The 24,786-nt window shown below is 34.9% G+C and overlaps 1 protein-coding gene across 6 annotated transcripts in view; it reads left to right on the forward strand.

Annotated features, from left to right (window-relative positions):
• Positions 1–24,786, forward strand: part of hts (adducin 1-like protein hts) — a 94,692-nt gene that overhangs the window by 3,811 nt on the left and 66,095 nt on the right. The gene's annotated exons all lie outside the window — the stretch shown is intronic.

Genomic DNA, 24,786 nt, shown 5'->3' on the forward strand with positions numbered 1-24,786 from the left:
AATATTGAATTTGGTTTGAGACAAAATTTGAGACTTTTTAACGAACATGTAACTTTTACATGAGTTTATAAATAATCCTTTTCTAATTAATACAAATTCAAAATGTCGCTTCTATAGAGAAGAGTTGGCAAGAAACTTATTATTTACTGTTTAAAAGTCTAAGCATATTCTAGTTTAAATAATATCTATTTACTATTATAATATGTATTATAAAGCTGAAGAGTTTGTTTGTTTGAATGCACTAATCTCAGGAACTACTGGTTCGATTTGAAAAATTCTTTCAATGTTAGATAGCCCATTCATCGAGGAAGGCTATATGTCATCACGCTAAGACCAATTGGAGCGGAGCCACGCACCGCGGAGCGCAGATAGTAATTAGTTAATAAATCGCATTTAAAATCCGTTATAATCTTTAATTTCTAAATGGTACAAGTTAAATAAATGTGAATAGTTGTTGAAGAAAATAAGACAAACGAGAGGAGCAATTCTTGTATTGTTTGCACAAAAAAAAAGTACATAGCTGTTTTACCAAAGTCTCCTAAATTAATTTCATCGCTTTTTGTATACATATAATAATACTTTATTGTTGTTTGCCAAAAAACGTCTTTCAAATTTCTGATAAATAACATCATTATTGAATAAAAGACAAAATTGATTGTAAATCTAAGTGAATCATGAATAAAAAGAACCGTCTCAAAAAGTGGTTACAATGAAAATAACAGAATAATAAGTAAATAGAAACGAAATAAAGATAATTGATATTAATATATTAAACAAGTTGATTCCATACACAACATATTTTAAGAGGTTCAATAGTTCCAGAGATCAAACATACAAACTCACACTGGCATTTTAACCGTTACACATTGTATTATTACTATTTAGTTAAACATTATTGGTCTTACCACAAAACAATTTAAATACAGTCTAACTTGGGATCTGTCACTTTCAAAGTTGTCTATGTGAAATACGACAAAACCAGATAAGAGAACCCGCGCTTATAGTTAAACCCTGTCTAAAGTTTTTTGTGGTAAGACAGTATATGTTGTTGTTTGTATCGTACAGTATCTAAGCAATTGAAATAACATGTAACTACTTATATATTTCAAACACAACTAACTATTATTAAAGAAATTCATACAGTATGTTCTACAAACCATTATTTTTTATAATTATAGAGTGCTGTACCTACACACTATTCACTCAATATAAAGTAAGTATGTTTCTAATTTCTATCATGATTCAAATAACTGCCATAACAGAGTTGGTAAACTAAAACTTTATAAATACATATAATCTAAACATAATTGCCGTCGCAAAAAATACATGGTAACAGGTTTAAAAAGATGACGGTTTGTACAAAAAATTAATAGCTCTCTTGGGTTACACTAAATTTGTTGGAATTGTTATTTAAATTGCTTTTTATGGTACTTACCTTATTTCGATTTTATTACACTGTTGTCAAAGCAGTTTATTTTAATACTTTTTATGCTATTTTAAAATTAATTATTGCTATCTTTATTTAATGTTAGCGAATCAAGATTGTGTATTTTAATGTGTAGGTATCTTTTATATTTCGACCTGCTATCTTTAATTAATATAATTTTTGTGTATTTTTATCAATGTTGGTATAAGTAAAATGTAATAATAGGTACATACTATAATATGCAATATCTAAAATCCTATAACAAATAAGTTATATCCTAATGTGTATGTGTACTATGTACATATTTTAGATAAACTGTGCATTTTTTACAGTTTTTATGTGGCCTCTTTTTTGGTGGTCATCTTATTCGCCTACAAGAAAAATGGTCACATAATATATATAAAATGGTTACACAGATATAAAAATCTAACATTTCTTTAGATCTGTTTTTTCTATGTAAAACTGAGTAAGCTAGTGGTTCGCCATAAGGAAAGATGAAGTCCATCACTGATGAACATTTGTAGAACTCTTGAATGCGTTGATTGATGATTGCTTCAGATTTTTTTTTGTGTGGTGTTTCTCGATGTTAGCCAAAAGGGCTGCTACATCTTAATGCGCAACATGCTCAAGGGCGTCCCCCCTTGACAGACATCATGAACCTCGCTTCAGCTTAAAACTCAAGTTTATCTTCTTATATATAAAATTCTCGTGTCACAATGTTAGTCTGCATACTCCTCCGAAACGGGTGGACCGATTCTCATGAAATTTTCTGTGCATATCGGGTAAGTCTGAGAATCGGCCAACATCTATTTTTCATATGTACCACGGGCGAAGCCGGGGCGGGCCGCTAGTACAAATGTAAAATTTATTAAAATTACACAATTATCGTGATAAACGTGTCAGTATTATGGTCTCTTTTTAAATAATAAGCTTCCTGTTTACGTCACTTTATTACCGCGGCGTGGCGCTACGCCAAAACGCCCGTGGGATTTTTGATAAGGAACCCAATTTGTACGAATATTTTTGATGACGTCTTATGTGGTTGTGTGTGCTATTGAATTTTAAATAATAACTAGCGGTCCGCCCCGGCTTCGCCCGTGGTACCTACATGTTTAAACTATCCTATCTCTCAAGTTGGATCGAACTGCACATGGTGTGCGAATTTTATTATAATCGGTTAAGTGGTTTAGGAGTCCATTGAGGACAAACATTGTGACACGAGATTTATTAAGATAATGATGAATTAGGTATACTGGTATTTAATAAATATACTTGTTTTCCGCTTGCTGCTTCACCCAGATGGTTACAAGTAATTCCCATGGGAATATGGTTTTTCATCGCGCTATAAAATACGCTATATCACATCATAACATAACCGCTCCGTTGCGACGTAAAACGAAAATCAAACACACTTTCGCATTTATAATATTAGTACATGTACCTATAATGCTAGGCGTCCATTAGAGGCGGATCGGGCCGGGCCGCATCGCAACGGGCCGTCTCTAATGGACGCGCTGTTTGCTCCTGCGTCCACCTGTACGGGGCGCGGCGGACCGCCTAGGCGGATTTTATCTAACAGACGCTCGCCGCTTACATCCGCCTGCCTGCGTCCACTAGACGGGTCGGGGCGGGCCGGGCCCGCAGCGCACCGCCGGCAGAAATCCGCCTGCGAAGCGATATCCGCTAATGCGTTGCGGCCCGCCCCGACCCGATCCGTCGCTAATGGACGATGTTTCATACAAAACATAGGCCGGCGTATTTTTGCGTTGCGATGCGGCCCGGCCCGATCCGCCTAGTGGACGCCTAGCATTAGGGTTTTTAATTATGTACTTACTTGCTGGGTTTGCTCGCTGTTTTCGCTTGGGAGTTCATAAGACGAAGAAGAAGGGAACCAGAATTTCTGTCTGGACGTTCCTATAATATTTGCATTTCTCCATGCAATCTCACATTTCGAGCAGTGGATTACCGGTTTTTGAATGTATATAGATTTCATTGGCAATATCTAAAAGTAATCCCATCAAAAACATCCTGTAAAAAACCCAAGTCTCGCAGCTCAGTCTTTCTACCGTCAAAAGTTGTGAGATCCATGTAATACCAAGCCGGTTAATCTACCTATTTAGTGTCTACTTGAAGGACCTTCTGTCTTAAGTTATTACATAAGTTATTATCATGCCAATATTAAAAATATTTAACGTTTTAAACAAATAGATCGACTTGGACATCGCTTGATTTGATTATTAGTATGTATCACACTACACAGCACGACGGGCCAGCGACCAACAGGAACGAGAGTTTCAATCGCGTGAGGCGCGAGAGACTAAAGAATCTAATATAATATTGTAATATTCATTTTGTTTTCATGCGATGTCCAAGTCGATCTATTTGTTTAAAACGTTAAATATTTTTAATATTGGCATGATAATAACTTATGTAATAACTTAAGACAGAAGGTCCTTCAAGTAGACACTAAATAGATTAACCGACTTGGTATTACATGGATCTCACAACTTTTGACGGTAGAAAGACTGAGCTGCGAGACTTGGGTTTTTTACAGGATGTTTTTGATGGGATCTCACTTCTTTTTGTAGAGCCTTTCTTTTTGATACCACCACCAACCACCAACTGCATAAATAACTTTGTAATCCCATATATTTATTTATTTATTTTACTCTTTAATACAACTAAACAGACTTACATACTAGAACACACAAAAATAAAAGCAAGGAGCAGTTTAGTGTATTTGGCGGCCTTATCACTTAGAAGTGATCTCTTCCAGGCAACCAGGGCAGAAGGTAATCAGCTCAATTAAGTTGTAAAGGTAGGTCGAGAGAAAAAAGAAAAAAAAAATAATAATAATGATAATGATGTCACTGTAAACAAAATAAAATATAAGAAGATTAAAACACATAACAATTTATAAATTATATACTGTACATAAACATATATACGACACTACAGTACATACAAAAATATACTTATATAATATATAATATACATATGACTACTTATATTATACAAATATACCATAAATATATATACATATAATATATAATTATATAATACATATAATACATATATAATACATACACTACTAATATAAAAATTTAAAACAATAAAAGTTACTATGCCGAGTTGAAAGCGGATGACAGAAAGTGACGACGAAGGAGGTTTTTAAAACATGATAAATTCTTAGCTTGTTTGATTGGTAATGGCAATGCATTCCAAAGATTAACAGCAGTTACCGTAAAAGATTTCCCAAAAAAGTTGGTACGTCGCACAGGGACACATAAGGTAAGTCTGTCAACCGAACGAAGGGTATAGTTTTCATTGCGCAAGAAGGAAAATTGGTTTTTAAGGTACGTAGGAGCGGAAGGGTCAAAAAGGATACGGAAAAGTAAATGCAACAAATGCAGATTCCGGCGAAAACGGATGGGGAGCCACTTGAGCTTTTTTCTATAGAAAGAGACATGATCATATTTCCGAAGGCCGAAAATAAATCTTATGCAAAAATTTTGGAGCCGCTCAAGTTTTTCAGTAAGCTCAACTGATAAATCAGGATAACATGCATCAGCGTAATCAAGAATAGGAAGAAGAAGGGATTGCGCTAGCATAATCTTCGTGGGAATGGGCAAAAAGTTACGAAGCCGCCGGAGCGTAGATGAAGCAGCATAAACCCTGCGGCTTAATTCCTGGACATGATTGGACCAGGAGAGCGTTTGATCAAACAGCACGCCTAAGTTTTTGACTACCTTTTGGTAAGGCAAGACTTCGCCACCGATTTTGATGCTTGGTAAAATACCCCAGTCGATTTCTGAAATCATATAAGGACTACCGATTATGATGATATTGATTTTGGAAGGATTGATTTTTAGTCCAAATTCATTGCTCCATTTAAGTATTGTTGCCAATTCAGAGTTACAAAAGTCAATTGCCTTAGGTAAGTCAGCGAGAGTAGACTGGGTATAAATTTGTAAATCGTCTGCATACATATGGTACGGAGCCGTCAAACGGGAACATAAGGAGTTGATGAAAATGGAGAAGAGGAGAGGAGACAAGACGCCCCCTTGTGGAACACCAGCAGAGACTCCGCACCAAGACGAGTGTTTGGAACCCATCATGATACGCTGCCTCCGACAAGTAAGGTAGGAACGGAACCAGTCAGTTACCAAAGGAGAAAAATTAATAACACCTAGCAAACCCAGCAGTATATCGAAGTCGACAGTAGTAAAAGCATTACTGAAATCTAAAAGAGCCAGAACTGTGAGCTGCTTATTGTCAATACCAGCACGAATGTCGTCTGTCACCTTGATCAAGGCTGTAGTCGTACTATGACCAGGGCGGAAACCAGATTGGAAATCACTGAGGATATTATGTGTATTAAGGAAGGTAGTAAGTTGCAGATGAAGGAGACGTTCAAGGACTTTCGAAAGGAAAGGTAGTATGGAGATGGGACGGTAGTCGGTAAAAGAATTAGGATTAAGTTTTTTGGGCAAAGGAATAACTTGAGCATCTCTCCAAGCGCTTGGAAAAATGCCAGTTGAGATGGAGGTGTTGAAAATGTGAGTGATAATGGGAACAATTATGTCAAGGATAGGAATGATCATATTACGGCTTACAAGGTCACAGCCAACTGCGTTTGATGATATTGACAATATGGTTTTATTAACGTCGCGATCGGTAACAAGACTGAAAAGGAAAGGAGGATAATTAGGAGAAGGGAGTGATGAGAGGTGGGCTAGAGTACGGTTTTTCACACTAGTTTCAAGGGAAGGAGACGACATATATTTATATGGGATTACAAAGTTATTGATGCAGTTGGTGTATTTGGAAAACTGGACCGAAATTACAAAATATTTAAGTTTTCCCATGATAAAGACACTAAACTCTATATGTATTCCAAATATGAAGCTTCTAAGTCTGCTAGAAGTGCCTTGGACTTTTGATGATCGGTGAGTCAGTGAGTGACAAAATTTAGAAACTTTAACAAGTTGTCATTCTCAAACTACTGGTTCAAATTGACTGAAATTTTAAATATTCCGTGTTTATACAATGCCGGATTAGTTACTGAAGATTCAGGTTTCTTGCTTTATCCACAACCGAATTATAGGGGGTCGAAAAAGGCCCGAATTGCTTCGAGAAAAGGATGGTACGGCCGTGCCGCTTTTTTTTTGCTCGACTTGGCGGGGGCACTGCCGTGCCCCCAGATGCGACGAGTTGTTTGACAAAAGACGAAAAAAAGTAATAATTTGTTGTCGCTTTTTAGAAAAATCGTTTGTCATAGCTGATAAAAGTTTTGGTATAATTTCAAGTCGAACTGGTGACCCTAACAAAGCATATAAAATAGACCATCACGAAACTAAATAGATCACGCAAGACTACTGATTCGTTATGGATGAAATTTTGCGCACAGATAGTTTTATTATCAGGATTAACCGATTATGCACATTTTTGTTCAGATTCCAAGTGGGTGGAACGGTCAACTAGAATTATGAACCCATTTATCTATAGTTTATTTATATATTATAATATGCTCGTATATTCAAATTCGTCCTGAATTTGAATGTATGCCGCCGGTTTGTAAATTTAAGGGATATATTTAAAAGTTTCCTATGTTCTCCTGGTTCTAAGCTACCTCCCCGCCAATTTTCATTTCAAATCGAACCATTAAGAGATTCCTGAGATTAGCGCGTTCAATTAAACAAACTCTTCACTCTTCAGGTTTATTCTATTACTCTAGATAGAATGCTATTTAACAGTATACTTGGGAACCCATGAACCCTCGGCGTAAAAGCACACACGCCATGTCATGGCCACCCTGACTCAAACCCCTGGCCCCCCGCCAAATTGAGCCGATGCGAATTACTCTTGTGTTTAGTAAATAATATTATTCTTAGATTGCGTTTATAAATAACGACCAACATAATTTAGTTTCGATTGCTCCCATTGAAAACTAGATTTTCGTAATATGGTGCTTTTGAAGTGGGTGCTGATCGTTAATTTAGAATTTAGGGTATATAAATCATTTGGATTTGGTTCGTTGGTCATTTGAATTTATTGTATTGCATTAGAGTGATCAAACGAACACAAACTCAAACATTTAGTTTTTCATTTGTAGCAGTATTGACTGTGTGTGACACTATTTGTTGAACAAATAAGTACTTATAGGATTTTTGTCGATACCATGTCAATGTTTTATATTTTTAGGACGTGAGGTTATTTTTGGGACATCAGGACAGTACTGTACCTATTCGAAACAAATAATAAAATCACCAAGCGAAAGGTTTAAGTGAAAAATGTAATAATGTATGTAAAAGGTCCGGTATGATGCATTCATATTTGTATCATATAATTTTTTTATGAATACTTTGTAGACGAAATCAAGATGCAATACATACCTAGTTCGTTGTTGAAATTCATTCTAACCAAAGCAAACTATAACTAGAATGATTCCTATATTTTATATATTAATAATCATATTCTTTATTTACATCCTTACATACTACAGAATCGTTTATGTAGGTAGGTACTTAAGCATGTTTACGTAAAAGGAAACGATTATTTTTATTCAATTTAAAAATTTAAACGAACTTTTAGCTACCTCGAATGTTGTACCGTTAAATTTTGCGATCGGATGTGCGCCCGCGCACAGATATGAAGCGAGTTGTGTTGGAGCCGGTTTTCTGCGGGGATCCAATGAGAGATTTGAGGTCTGATGCTGTGTGAAAATATATATTATAATTACGTTAAGTAGGATTGCGGAAAAAAGAGACATTTTGTAGGACTAAGTGAAGCAAGGGAATAATTAGCAAGGTGGGATAGGATAAGTAAGACATTTTAAAGAAAGTTGTAGCGATCACTGGTTTTGGGTTTGATCGTTTTGAAAAATTATTACTTGCACAATAACATACATACGATTGTCTTATCTTTCGATAATGATACATAACTATCGTAGTGTCGTTCGTTTCTTTTCATATACCTAGGTAATGCAAATTTTTCGTGTATATTCTATCGAAGTACCCAATGGTTACAAGCTTATAAGATTGAATATTTCATGTCTCTTATCTGTTCAGTGTTTATCCCTTTATCAGTTTTATAATAAAAATCTTCCTTTTATGTCTAACTAGCTTACCGCCCGCGGCTTCGCCCGCTTTGTCTAAAACCTAATAAATTATATACTAAAACCTTCCTCTTGAATCACTCTATCTATTAAAAAAAACCGCATCAAAATCTGTGGCGTAGTTTGAAAGATTTAAGCATACAAAGGGACATAGGGACAGAGAAAGCGACTTTGTTTTATACTATGTAGTGAAACAATTTTATCCTGGATTGTAATTTACAATTCGTAACAAACCGACGACTATAAATAATATCTGTATTTAAAAGCATATCTATCTGTAAAGAGCGTGCCGTATTCGACCCGTTCCCAGCTAAATGGCAAAACGATAAAATCTCCGAGTTTTACGCAATGCGCTGATGCAATGAGTGTTTCATTCGCATCTCTTGTGTTAACATTGAAGTGTAAGTGAATGTAAGTGTAGTACAATTTGTATTTACTAATATTACTTATCCATAATCAAACCCGCACTTGGCCAGCGTTTTGAATTTGAAGAGATTGTTTGTTTGGTCGAACGCGATAATTTCAGGAAATACGGGTCCGATTTGATTAATTCTTTCAGTGTAAGGAAGCCCATTAATAGAGGAAGGCTACAGGCTATAATATAACGTCACGCTAAGACAAATAGGAGCGGAGTAATGCGGGTAAAACCACAGGGCACGGCTAGTAGATGCTAAAGTGTTCCCGAAAAACTATGATATTCAAGAATTTAAGAAAAGACCGTTCATCAACAATATTAGTCCACATATCATGATGTATGGTACCCGAATAAAAATAGACCATATGTCAATCCAGATTATATGCAGACGTTGTGCCAAATCTCATTCATTCATTCGATTCAGAATCGTTTAGAGGTTGGTTCAGGGTGAATACATCCATCGATATATTAAAATTGAATAAAGCGATATGTTTGTGTTGCATATTGCAACATTTTTTCTGCCAAAAATGTTGTTATGAAGTTTCCAACTAAAATTATAAGGGCCGATTTTTTAATGCTTGGATAAAACTTATCCGTCCAGTAAAGTATTAGACGATAATATTAAAATGTCACGTAAACTGTCAAATACGGGCTATTAGTATACGTTTTTGAAATGGTAGTTTTATACATTATTCGACGAATAAGTTTTATTCAAGTATTGAAAAATCGGCCCTAAAACGAATAAGTTTAGACTGATAATATAAAGGAACATATGGATTGTGGATGTATGTTTATTACTCCTTCACACAAAAACAGGTGATCGTATCTGTATGATATTGGATGGATATAAAATATAGTCTGCATTAGCACAATGTGTTATTTTTACCCGGGTTCACATGACTGTTGGCTCCACCAAGCAGTTAATATAATATACCTACTTAAGTGTATAAAAAATAGATATAATTTGTACAACATAAGAAAAACATTAATTAAACAACGCTATCTCGACACGAATTATTTGGTCAACAGATATCGTAGCGATAGGTGATTGGAGAACGCACCTTATCGGTCATACGACACGTATATACAGTAGAACCTCGATAAGTTAAAGTCCAAGGGAAACACAAAATATTTTAAGTTATAGAAGTTTTAAGTTATCAAGGGTCTATCCATTTTTCACTGCTTCTATAGCTTTTAATTTATCAGCGTAGGTGAGGGTTGTTAGTTTTCTTTTTGGACTCATTTTAAGCCAGTTTTATCACACAGTAAGTAAAGTGATGTTTCCAGGACAACAATCAAAAACTTATGATGCAAGTAAGTTGTTGTCATAAAGCTAACCGCCGCAAAGCTTTGAAGATTTTCGATAAAGCAAACAATAGGTAATGTATTGTTTACGTTAACAATACATAGTAAACACGTGCAAGCAATAAATACCGAAACCTTTTGTTTTGACACTCTCTAAATGACTCATTGACAAACAATTTTATATTATAGAGGTTGTGGAAACATTTCTTTAAGTTACTGAGGGCCAATACAGAGATTATTTATTTAAGTTATAGAGGTTGCGTATTTTAAGTTAAAGAGGTTTTGGGCTCTGATGGGAAGGGAACATATTATTTTTTGAAGTTACAGAGGTTTTTATGTTACCGAGGTTTAAGTTATCGAGGTTCAACTGTATCAATTATCAGCTCTAGATTAGGGCATGCACCCGGGTTTACCCGGTTCCGAAAAACCCGGGTAAACCCGGGTTTTTTGATGATCTTGAGAACCGGGTCTGAATAGTATGAAACCCGGTTCTCCCGGTTCCGACCAAAATATTAAAATATAAAGTATTATTTATATTTTGCTGCATTATTTTAACAAATTTATTGTATCTGGCAACGTCAGACTCACGTGCATCGCGAATTTTCGTGCCACGCCTCAAACGTGGCTCCGATTGGTTGTCTAACCTTAGATGCTATAAGTTTCCTACGGTTGTATTACCAAAAAAAATTAGGCTACAGAAATATTTTTATTAGATTTCTCGTGAATTTGAAAAGCTGTTAATTTTACTGATTCATATTTAATGATCCAGTCATGTTTTTGTTTTTGGTATCAAGCTGAAATTTATATCGAATACTCAAGTCTTCGGTCCCTTTTTATGTGAAAAAGTCGAACTCACAAGCCAACGCATCAAAAGATACAGCCGTAAATGCTGAAAATTTTCGAAAATTTCGACATTCGCATGGGACTCAAAACCTACAGCTGGGTACTTTTCATGTTTTTATGTGATATTATGATAACAAGAGCGCCGAGACAACCGTCAAAACGCTAAGGTATAGAATACGCTATCGATACAAATTGACATAAGCGTATGATGTTTTGCCTAAGGATTCGGTCACACTACCAACGACGACGACGACCACGAACAAAATTTTCATCCAGTCGAAAATTGTGCAAAACACAATTAAAAAAATTTTTTCGAGATCAATGGATAAAAAAATAGGTTTTTCGTAGAAACGGTAGCTCCTAGAAAAAAATGTATTCAATCTTTTTTATAGATAATTTTATGATGTACAATTTTGGTTCTAGGTGATTGTATGATAAACTTGCCGTCTCGGCGAAAATCGCAAAAAAAAAACTATTTTTTTATTAATTGACCTCGAATTAATTTTTTTCCGAGTACCGTAATGACGGGAGATTTAAATATTTTATTTTGAATAAATTTTGGCAAGATTTGAATTTTGGTCGTGGTCGTCATCGTCGTTGGTAGTGTGACCGAACCATTACCAAAATATCATGAGCTTAATGCTTATGTCAATAATTAGCGTTAGCAATTTCTATTCCTCGGCGATACTGACGTTTGACTAAGGGACAAGGTACTTTTATAAGACTGATAAATAAAGAGAAGTATTGAAATTTTGTTTCTTTATTAATTTAATAAAATAAGCCGCGTAAAATAAAGGCCTATCAGGTACTTTTACAGTTACTTTTGTTTAATTTCGTATTTTTTCCGAAGTATTATAAAAGAACCGGGTAACCCGGTTCTACCCGGTTCTGAGCTCGATTTGGAACCGGGTTTCAAAAACTTGGAACCGGATCCGGTTCTGCATGCCCTACTCTAGATGTGTGTTATTTGTGTATCAATGTATTGAACATTTGTATAATACGTAGGTACTAACTTTTTTTTTTTGTGGTGTCTCTCAATGTTAGCCAGAAGGGCTTCTACATTTTAACGCGGACGCGGGGGTGAACTGACGGTTCACCCTGGTAGCGACATGCACAACGGCGTCCCCCCTTGACGGGGACCACGAACCTCGGCTTGAGCTGTCGCTTGAGTGGAGGAGGCCAGAAGGGCCCTAAGGGCCGGCGCCCACTGCCGGCACGGCACGGCATGGCACGGCAGAGCATCCCGCGGCGTGCAATGGCATCCCGCGGCGTGCAGTGGCATCCCGCGGCGTGCTGCGTGATCCCGCGGCATTCAGTGGCATGCCGTGGCATCCTGCTAAAAGCCCCACTAATGCTGCATAAGTTTCAACCTTATTTCAACTAGCTAGCAATCATAATTCCTCGACCCCAAAGTGACGCATACGCATCGCGGGATGCAATGGCGCGCCGCGGCATTCCTTGGAATGAAACAGCAAGACACGTCATGCCGCCGCATCCTGCGGCGTGCTGCGTCATGCTGCAGCATCCTGCGATACGTCGCGGCATCGTGGCATCGAAATAAAGTAACTTGAATTCTAAACTGATTGAAATAAGATTCAAAATAACTTCATTAGTAATAAAATCCTCTGCCCTGCCATGCCACGCCGTGCCGGCAGTGGGCGCCGGCCCTAATCGGACGGGGGTGGTAATAACTTTCCGTTAGCGGCTTCCAAGGAAATTCCCATGGGAATTAGATGTTGTGCCTATCGTGGTAAAGAGTAGCCTATGTCACTCTAGATCCTAATTTTATTAGTGTATGAAATGTATTAAAAACGATATATGTATTACGAGACTATTTTGTTTGCTTAAAAAATAGGTAACTTTTCAAAACAATTTTTGTAAATCTACGTCTAAAAACTGCAATGTTTTAATTCGTTTATGTATGTACAGTGTACACTTATACATATCTTATATACTTAGGTATATTGTTCGCAGACAAATGATAGATTTAGCAAGTCATATGACCGGAATATATCAACGATCGCGATTTTTATAGAGAAGGACAACGTGATATTAGCAAATGTATCTGCGCGAAAAAGTGCAATATTATCTGACTTTACTTACATATTTAGTTATGTGATTATTCTCAACTACCAAAGAAGAAAATTAAGATGCATTCAGATATAAAGTTCGTTTAAATTGTCGGTCAATATTATTCGTATTCTAAATAAGCACATGATATCGAGTATGTACATAAACAGTATGGCGCAAAATTTCAAGTTTCTCATAGTATACATAGTTGGGCGTTGAAATGTCAGACAGTCAATCATCATGCCATTCCCCTTTTTGTATATTTCGATGAAACAACAAGTAACGTAATCTTCAAAAATGTATCTTATTCCTTGCTAAATAAAAATATCATCTCGACGAAATTTCACATTTGCTATCTGCAGTTGTAATAGGTATAGATGTTCAAGAATAGGTAGCATTATACATCTTTATTATTATACTAGATTTCCGCCCGCGGCTTCGCCCGCGTTTGCAAAGAAAAACCCGCATAGTTCCCGTTCCCGTGGGATTTCCGGAATAAAAACTATCCTATGTGTTAATCCAAGTTACCCTCTATATGTGTGCTAAATTTCATTGTAATCGGTTCAGTAGTTTTTACGTGAAAGAGTAACAAACATCCAAACATCCATACAAACTTTCGCCTTTATAATAGTACTAGCGACCCGCCCCGGCTTCGCACGGGTGCAATGCTGATACTAAATACACTACAGAAAAACTGTGAACGTTATATATAAAAACATAGCGGCCCGCTCCGACTTCGTATAGATAGCCTGGCGGCCGGCCGGTACCGCCGCAAACGCTACGTCCCGCAATTTTTAAATCTGTAATATCTTCGAAAATATTCACTTAAATCATACGGTGTAAAGGGCCATATAGATCTATATTAAACGAACAATGTATTCAAAGTATTTAATTGGTTAAGGATTAATGCTGTATTGGTTAAAATCGCATCGAAAATTAGCCATTATTTTTCGTAAAAAGTAAATGACAAAAAAATGTTATTGTGGGTTATCCATAAGAGATAGACATATACCATCGCGGACTTTTCTATAGACCTTTTCAATGTGTATAATACTTAGTACATTATTTTGATAAAACTCGTAGGGTTCAGCCTGCGTTTGCAATGTAAGCGGAAAAAATGTAATTTTTTACGACATCACTTTAGAAACCTCAAAAATAACAGTACTTCTCCACTATTTAATGGATGTTATTATACATATAAACCTTCCTCTTGAATCACTCTATCTATTAAAAAAAACCGCATCAAAATCCGTTGCGTAGTTTCAAAGATTTAAGCGTACAAAGGGACATAGGGACATAAGGACATAGGGACATAGGGACAGGGAAATCGACTTTGTTTTATACTATGTAGTGATTAAGATCTACTAACGCTATTCAAAACATCTCCAAGTGCCTACTTATAGTCTGTCCACTATAAGAATTGCTTTTTGACAGCTCGACGGGTGATACCAGAAGTGATGTTCAAAAGATTATCGATTGTGATACCATTTCAATTATAAATTCAAAAAAAATATTATCATAAATCGAATTAGGTACGTAAATAATAATTATAACGTAAACCTACTAATAAGATATGTGATAATAAGACCACATATCTAGGTATGCATTTTATGTTAAAACTTAACTAAACTAATATTTTATTATTTATTGGTTTTTATCTTACAATTTGGTTGTCTTTATGTTTAAATTATATAACTTATTAGAAGAGTTTTTCTGTATCGGATGTATTTTACAGAGTATTTCTATCGATTATTATAATCTATCGACCCATCATTGAATAATTATGTGTAGACATCACTAAGTGGGCGGGGCCTGTCCATGAAGTACAATAATTATTTGTATGACATTTTAACATAGACAATACAATCCTTCATAGGCGTGGAGCTGTCAAAAAGCAAATAATATAATGGACAGAGTATAGTACTTAGTATAAAAGGCGCAGATCCGCAAATTGAGTATTTGAATTTAAAAAAATTTTTGATTTTTTTTATGTATTTTGAAACTTTATTATTAATAATATTGATATTTAATGCAAATAACTTTCAAAAAAAATTTTTTCCGTTAATTATAAGCAATTAAAAATTGATGAAATTTAAGTTAGAATCACGCGACTAAAAACGCGCCATGACTGGTCACCACAGTTGTGACGTCATAATGTTATAGCTATTATTAACTGCAGTACATAGCGTTTACATACGATTTGTTAGTTGGTTCCGAATTAGTTAGTTAGTTACGAATAATATTCTTGATGTTGATATATTTATGATCACCGATTTTTGTCAGGAGTTGCCTTTGTAGTATTCGTACATAATGGTACAAAACGATAACTTTTGAGGTTCGCCATTTTTAATATAAATTTAAATAATATAATTAACAATTAATATAATTAATATGTAATTTAATAATGACAACAAAATTAAATAGATCAAAACACTATATTTATTATTAACACGCTTTTATTAGCTTCACCTGTATGTTTGTATGTAACCGACTCCTTTCGAAGTTTCGACTCGATTTTGATCCACTTAAAACCGACGGATTTTGTTCAAATTTTGAACACTTATCAAGGTCCGATAACAATACAATAATATCATAAATTTATCCTGATAAGGATCGCCAGGATCAGCTTAAAACATATGTTTGTATGTAACCAATTGAGTATTTGAATAAAAAAAAATTATTAATTTTTTTTATGTATTTTGAAACTTTATTATTAATAATATTGATATTTAATGCAAATAACTTCAAAAATTTTTTTTTCCGTTAATTATAAGCAATTAAAAATTGATGAAATTTAAATTAGAATCACGTGACTAAAAACGCGCCATGACTGGTCACCATAGATTGTGACGTCATAATGTTATAGCTATTAACTGCAGTACATATCATTTACGGCTATTACACGTGACTAGACAATAATATTGAAAATTTATTGCTAAGATACGATTTGTTTGTTGGTTCCGAATTAGTTAGTTAGTTACGAAAATAATATTCTTGATGTTGATATACAATTTATGATCACCGATTTTTGTCAGGAGTTGCCTTTGTAGTATTCGTAGATAATGGTACAAAACGATAACTTTTGAGGTTCGCCATTTTTAATATAAATTTAAATAATATAATTAACAATTAATATCTTAATATCTCGTGTCACAATGTTTGTCCTCAATGGACTCCTAAACCACTTAACCGATTATAATAAAATTCGCACACCATGTGCAGTTCGATCCAACTTGAGAGATAGGATAGTTTAAACATGTAGGTACCACGGGCGAAGCCGGGGCGGACCGCTAGTAATTAATATGTAATTTAATAATGACAACAAAATTAAATAGATCAAAACACTGTATTTATTATTATTATTAACACGCTTTTATTAGCTTCACCTGTATCTGTATGTTTGTATGTAACCGACTCCTTTCGAAGTTTCGACTCGATTTTGACCCACTTAAAACCGACGGATTTTGTTCAAATTTTGAACACTTATCAAGGTCCGATGACAATACAATAATATCATAAATTTATCCTTTTATCCTGATAAGGATCGCCAGGATCAGCTTAAAACATATGTTTGTAAGTAACCAATTCTCCTTTCGATTCGATTTAAACCCACTATAAACCGACGGATTTAATTTAAATTTGTATACTTATAAAAACCCGGTAACAATACAATAATTTCATGAATTTATCTTATTATCCTGTTTAGTTTTTCAAACTATATTTATTTTTCTATCAACTGCAATGAGTGAAAACTAACATTATGACGTCACACGCGCTTGGGTGACGCTTCGGGAGTTGTCGGCGTGTCTTCGGTACTGGATTCAAAGACTAATTTTTATTTTGAAATAACTTTTGAATTATTGCAAAAAAAATAAAAATAAAAACAGTTTTGTTATAAAACTAATATATAATCTTTCCATTTATCACAAAAAAAAATTTCATTCAAATACTCAATTGAATTCAAGAGCAGCGAGTGACATGATGTCATAATGATGATATCAGTGACCAAGTGAGCGCGGTTCGCGTAAGTGGTGGCAAGGTCGGGCGATGGGCGGAAAACGTCTGGGCCACGCGTGGACCACGTTTGCGCGAGATGCTTTTACTTTTGGGTCAGTTCTATTTAGATCAAGAAGGCTTGGTTTATATGGGTATAAGTCTATAGAGCACTATATGATATAGAGTTTAGATCTATCGCATTAGGCTTTCGCATTAGTTTTGTGTCGTTGGTATTCTGGTCGGAAGGCTTTGGGTAAATTTTATGTAGATCGTAGAACCTTTTTATTGGGTCGATATTAGTTGCTGGTTGTTGCTGGCTGTATATGTATAGATTTAGAAGCATTTTATATAACAAACTGTAACCCGTATGATATGATGCTTTGCACATGTGTTTGTATGTAGATCATGTAGTTTTATGTAGATCTACGTGAATGGAAATGAAACATAAATTTGTATTGTACAGGGGAACAACGATGTAATATGTATCATGACGATACGTGGAGGCCTATAAAATAAGTATGAGTAGTCGACCCACTCCGTATTAAATATTTATGTAGGTACCTATGGATATGACTCCTTCCTTGGTATAGTGGTTGACGCATGTGCGTAGAACATAGGACCACCAGGAATCAACCCAGGACGGATTCGATTCCTGGTAGAGACAAAGAAAAAAATTGTTTCGGTCTGGTAGGACACAGAAGGCTGATCACCTACTTGTCCCTAAAGAAAACCGATCAGTGAAACAGATGTATGAATAATGCATCTGCCCCTTACCCCACTAGGGGACACGGGACTCCACTTTTTTGTGGATATGTAGATGTTCTAGTATAATTTCTTCATACTCCATATTATAAAAATGCCACATTTTGTATATTGTTATTTGTCCTATGTCCCTATGTCCCTATGTATGCTTAAATCTTTAAAACTACGCAACGGATTTTGATGCGGTTTTTTTTAATAGATGGAGTGATTCAAGAGGAAGGTTTTAGTATATAATTTATTATGTTTTAGACAAAGCGGGCGAAGCCGCGGGCGGAAAGCTAGTTGAGGATAAATAACGAAGTCAGGTACACAGTTTATAATATAAATTTTAAAATTGTTGATACAGATCGTACACATGACATCATATTTCGTGAATCTTTTATTTTTTATACATTGTTGGATATTTTCATGCAGTCATAAATCATAATACGCTATTGTGTAGTTTTTTCTGCGATTTCTCAAGATAATATTTTATGCTCTCACATGACATTTGTTTAATACAGGAGATCTATTACACGTAAAGTTTTTGCTAACTGCTTGACGACTAAAATGCGCTTCTTAAAGAAGTCTGTTTTAAAACAAGAGCGTGTGTGCCGAGCACACGTCAGAAGCGAAACTTCTTTGGCAAGATTCAAAGATACCAAAATCGTCGTCTTACTCCATAACGTGATGATATTGCTATGACGTGACCTTGAAAATTTTGAGAGTAAAATTTCAAGTCTCACGATTCAAGTGTCAGTCGCGTCTTAACTTCAAAAATACTTTTATATCGAGTTGATTAGGAAAAATATACAGGTGTAATCGTTAAGTGTGCCCAGGCGATTATTCCGTAACTATTGCAGATATCATAAGACGTTAAACTGATATCGAAAGCCCTTTACCTAATGAGTAAAATGACAATACCAACTTTTTAGAAATAAAACGGGAAATATCCAAAAATGTTAGATCAAACACGCCCATACATTTTGTAATCAAAGCAAATTTTCGAAGTGACATCCTCGTTTTTGTATACCATTGTATTCCATATTGAGCTCTATTTACAGTTTCTAAATGAATTTTCATTTAAATTTGCGAAGTAATTTTAGCACAAAACCAAAAAAAGAACCAAACCTTTCATATTACATGTTGGGGATAGTCATATCTCATACTAAACGTGTTTGATGTAATTTTTTTGATATTTCCCGTTTTATTTTTAAAAAGTTATTATTGTCATTTTGCTCATTACGCTTTCGATACCAGTTTAAAGCTTTTTGATATATGCAATAGTTCCGAAATAATCGCCTGTGCACACTTAACGATTACACCCTGTATAATACCAAATCAAAATAATATTAGTAGACTCAGCTTATTATTTGATAATTTAAATAAAATTATCCCTACTTCAAATAATAAGGTACAGTTTAATGAAAAGAAATAAACCGTGCATGGTTTTTGAGTCTCAGAACATTTATTTTTAATTTCAAAAAGTAACCAGTATGTCCACAAAACAAATCCATCCAGGACAGTTTCAAAACACAAAAGTAGACTACAATTTCAATGTCTGTTGGTAATCGACTCAAAAAGTCGAAAATAAACACGGGACATAGAATGCTGTTTTAAGGTTTAACGGCCATAGGGTGTCCCTTTCACGCATATAGCTCTATCTCGCTCTAGCAAGGATTTGGGGAGACTGGAAATTCCGGTCGGTTTGGCAAAAAAGTCTGTTTCGACTCCCATATAGTTGGGAGTCGGTGACTGGTTTTTAGTAGTTTTTTTTGGTAGGTATATTGTAACGTAGGTACAGGAATTATAGTTTTCGGTAGAAACATTTGCTGGATCTGTTGTTAGTTTCGACGTTTGTACAATTTAAGATGTTGATGTTTTTGAGGTATTATGATGTGCTGTTGTTTTACGGGCATAACTAATATAATTTTATAGGAGTTTTGTCTTAAGGACTTTCGGTTGTGAAATGAGTAAAATTTTAATAGGTATTTATTAAATTTATAATTTATGTAATTTAAAGTTTAAACTGCACACTACGGGTCCGCACCGGTTTTTCCTATGTTGCGTAGGTGTAGCCTATACTCTATAGCATTCAGCGATCACATACATATCAAACGGTGAAAGAATTATTGGAATCGATGGTAATACTAGTATTATTACTTACTAGCGGTCCGCCCCGGCTTCGCCCGTGGTACATATTTACGTTTTCTCTACATAAGAACCATCCTCGTACTTCAAGGAATATAATAAAAAAAGAATTATCGAAATCGGTTCAGCCGTTCTCAAGTTATGCGCTTACCAACACATTTTACGATTCATTTTTATATATAAGAAGAAGAAGATTATTGATAGTAATTAGTAATTAAGTGCAAGTGAGTTGTAAGTGTGACTCTTTTAATTTCTTTTATGTACCCACATGAAAATATATTGTATTGTGACATTTTCTTTGAATGCACCGTTATCTCAACGAAGAAGTGTGGTTGATAAGGGTTTGGCTTATCTCAATGTTCAAGGGAACTTTATCTTGGCGTTTTTGAAGGTTAACCTTTTGTATTTTTTGATATGGAAATACGTACGTTTTGTTAAATGTTTTCTTTCATGATGTTCTCGGAACTTTTGTTTCGATAAGAGATGATGCGTTGTACAGTGATTCAGAAATGTGTTTGAATTTAAATTAATATGAATGCACCTATTTAGTTATTAAGCAAATTGAAGATAACTACTTTTTTTTTCTAGATATACCTAGGTATTTACAATATTAAAAGTAGGTAGGTACGTATGAATGTATCCTATAATATTTCTTTTTAAAACCGACTTAAAAAAAGAAGGAGGTTCTCAATTTGGCCGGTATATTTTTAATATGTACATATTCTATTTTATTTTATTGCATATAAATAAAATGTCCCAGAATAATAAATTATTATTTATTGATTGACTTAATAGCCGGTAATACATTTATTTAATATCAAATTGTGCATTAAATTGCGAACAGGGAAATAGGGGCGCAGCTGCGAATGTTTATGTAATAGTGTTGATAAAGTACAGTCATCGAGAAAAAAGATGAGATGAGGTTTCAGTGTCTGACAATTTTTACAAGATCTTACTGGAACCCACAGAGATTTCTTAATGCATACAAAATCATATTCGAATAAAATATTCAACATAAAAAAACAAATATGTAAATCAGGCTACCAATTTTCGGTTTGTGGGGAATGGAATAAGCTGTTTGCCTTTTTTTTTTGACGTCACGACGATTTTTGCATCTTTGAATCTTACCAAAGAAGTTTCACTTCCGAGACGTGTGGTCGGCACACACGCTCTTTTTATGAAGAATTTGCGTAAAGATGTTTATGTTTACGAGACTTCAGCAACGCAATGTATCCAGAAAAAGCGGCTGATATAGGATAACAATATAAAAGCCAAACAATCGACACAATCCACATAAATGCATATTTTCAAAATAAATTATAATATATAAAATATTATAATAGCACATTCCCACACGACTGTACCTCTTATCTCGCATTGATTCACATTTCATTGCATAACGCCATTGTACTGCACCGTCGGTGTTGTTGTGTTAATTATTTTTATCTATGTGAATAAGAATTAGATGCGGTGACGTCATAGTATGGTATTTTTAGCTTTCAACTATATACTACTAATCTGTACCAGATTTGGTACATGCGAAGTGAAAATGCTTTTGTGACAACTCTGCTGATTTTGATGTAAAGGAGTGAAGTAGGTTAGGAAATATATTATGCTAGTTTGATGAAAGCTCTATCAAAATGACTGCAGTCGTTTTGGGGATCAGGTGAAATGGCGAGAGAATTAAAAAAAATACTTTTACCAACACGTCGTTTTTACTCCCATAATAATTATACAGTTTTTTTGATTTGACACTGAAGATATTTAAATTTTTGTATTTTTTTGATTTATGAAACAAATATCGTTGTTTCCCCTATCACAATGTGGATTTGTCGAATGTGTGATCGCGATACGTGCAGTGGAACACGGGTGTGAGTTCTTATAGTGATGAGTACCTGCGTATAATTATGCGATCCTAGTACCTATGTATATAATTTCCTCAAATCTCAAAATTTGTCAAGTGATAATGTTGATCTACATTATTTATCAGAGAAATTAAATATGCGATGTAATGTATACTGTTTGAGTTGGCAGCTGTCGTGAGATATAAATTTATTTATTGTCTGTGCTATATTTAACACACGAATATAGTGGCGGTAGCGCGTGGTTTCGCTCGTGAATTTGTGATATTGGTATGAGAAGTAGTGTAAGGATAATAGTATGTGTACATGTACCTTTCTAAATGCAAGTTATATTGAGGTTATAAATTTATAATCTACTAGCGGTCCACCCCGGGTTCGCCCGTGGTACATATTTCGCAATAAAAGGTAGCCTATGTTCTTTCTCAGGGTCTAAAGATTATCTGTGCCATATTTCATCAAAATCGGTCCAGTAGTTTATGCGTGAAAACCATACATACATACAAACCTTTCCTCTTTATAATATTATTATTATTAGTATAGAAGTATAGATATTTAGAAGGAATTTAAAAAAATCAGTTCAGTTATATATTAGTAGTTTTTATATTTTAAACTTCTTAATATTCATGCAAACTTTATATTTAACAGATCGAATCACCTGAAAACTCCTACTTTTTTAATAAATTTCTTCCTATTCGGTCCAGCAATTTTCGATACCTACCTACTTATGATATAAGTACATACAAACAGACACACTGTTTCATTACAAAAGCGTACGACACAGTCACCGTTAATTATACATATTATTACTTCGACACTTAGATGGTCGTAACTTAACATTTAACATGCAAGTGTTGGCTAATAAGTGATTAGAGTAAGTGTAATTAGGGCCAGCTGATTGTGGCGCCATCTGTGACGTCATTATTGCTGTCGAGTTTGTTTCTTTGAACGCGCTAATCTCAGGAACTAATTCAAGCTCTGTTTTTTACTGTGGCAACTACTGAATGACTGGTTTTCGTCTAAGGGGAAAGTAAGATATTTCTGCGTTTAGCGAAACTTTCTTAAAATGATTGTTTTGTCTGAAACGGTTCAGTAGTTCCAGATATAAAATTTTATAGTATACTAGCGGTCCGCCCCGGCTTCGCCCGTGGTACATATTTACGTTTTCTCTACATAAAAACCATCCTCGTACTTCAAGGAATATAATAAAAAAAGAATTATCGAAATCGGTTCAGCCGTTCTCGAGTTATGCGCTTACCAACACATTTTGCGATTCATTTTTATATATAAGAAGAAGAAGAAGAAGAAGAAGATATAGAAATGTTTTATTGGAGAAAATATAATTATGAATATATAATAAGATGAAAGCGTATATTTGTAACTTTATGGCCATTATAATTTATAAGCGAGTGACGCCGCGGGTTCCAGCTAGTTAAATTGTAATCGTTACATTGAATACCGGTACAGCATTCGTCAACAAAAGAACGAATGAAAAAAAAACAATAAACTCGATCATGATGGATCACTTTTGCCTGTCAAAAGTTACCGATTCATGCAGATCACGCATACAAAACGATTGTAAGCTGTATCGCAAAAAAATGTACTCGTGTAGTTTTTTATGTATGTAAATATTATATTATGTAGCTATGTATAATGTACTCTACTACATAGAGCACGCGCGCGGCTTGATACGCGTTTAGACATTGGAATAAAGATTTCAACCGACTTCAAAAAAAAGAGGAGGTACACCGACTTCAAAAAAAAGAAAGCTTGTAAATTCGACTGTATTTTTTGTTTTTGACAGTATTGTTGTATTTTCAACGACTTGTTACCTCATAACTTTCGATTGAGTAAGCTGATTTTGATGATACTTGACTTATGAATATCATGAAGGATAGTATGTTGGTACCAGGAAAATACCTAACATTAGAAATACGAACATTTTCTCCCTAAAACCACTGCACAGAACTTGACGATACTTGGCAGTCATGTAGCTCAGGTACCAGAATTATACGCTATAGAAATATGTACTTGCTTTTGCGATACAGCTAGTATACCTTCTGTTCACACATCCATGTTAAGATGTATCAGTCCTTCTTACTAACATCCTGAGACACCACACAAAAAAAACATCTAGTACGTTATAACGCACAAGCTCTTCAATTTGATTTAGGTATGTGTATTGATCGAAATATGTATTGTACAGATATCAATACATAAAAATGGAATCAATAATGAAGTCACATCGATGCTAATTCAACATGGCGTCGGACAATGGGCCGCTGTGACGTCACTGGGGTGAATGAACTTCGCCGATTTGGTGGGCCGGTTTTGAGTTCGGAGGTTCATGGTTTTTGTAGCCCTGTGCCTCTGTAGTGAGGGGAGGGTTATATGATATTATCATGGTTAGATATGAAAAAGTTATGCTTATAAATTATAATAGAACTACCTAGACCGATGCTTTCTGATCCTTTTTCTAACAACAACAAAAACGATTTATATCAAAATCAGTCGCTAGGTTTTACGCGTTATTGATTAAGCGATGATGGTTCGATAGATGAGGCAGATTATCTATTCAGAACTTTTCTTTGTTCAAAGCACAGAAAAAGACCCAAAACGGGTTAAAACATAACATAAGACGTAGACATTATTATATCGATTTACACACATACATTCATATCTACTCCACATCGAGCAAACAAAAAAAAAACAAACAACAAATGAGGGTAGTTAATTACAAGCAATGATTAATCACCGCACCGAACTTCCGTTCAAAACAGTGCCTAGTAGCTGATCTGTCATGTGATCGACACAGTGACGTCACAGCGTGATGGCGTGCGCACTGGATCGTGTCCCGTACAAA

This window comes from Colias philodice, chromosome 29 (genome assembly GCF_061535455.1).
Source record: "Colias philodice isolate Cphi_HAF_F1 chromosome 29, ilColPhil1 Martin Lab GWU primary, whole genome shotgun sequence".
Taxonomy (NCBI): Eukaryota; Metazoa; Arthropoda; class Insecta; order Lepidoptera; family Pieridae; genus Colias; species Colias philodice.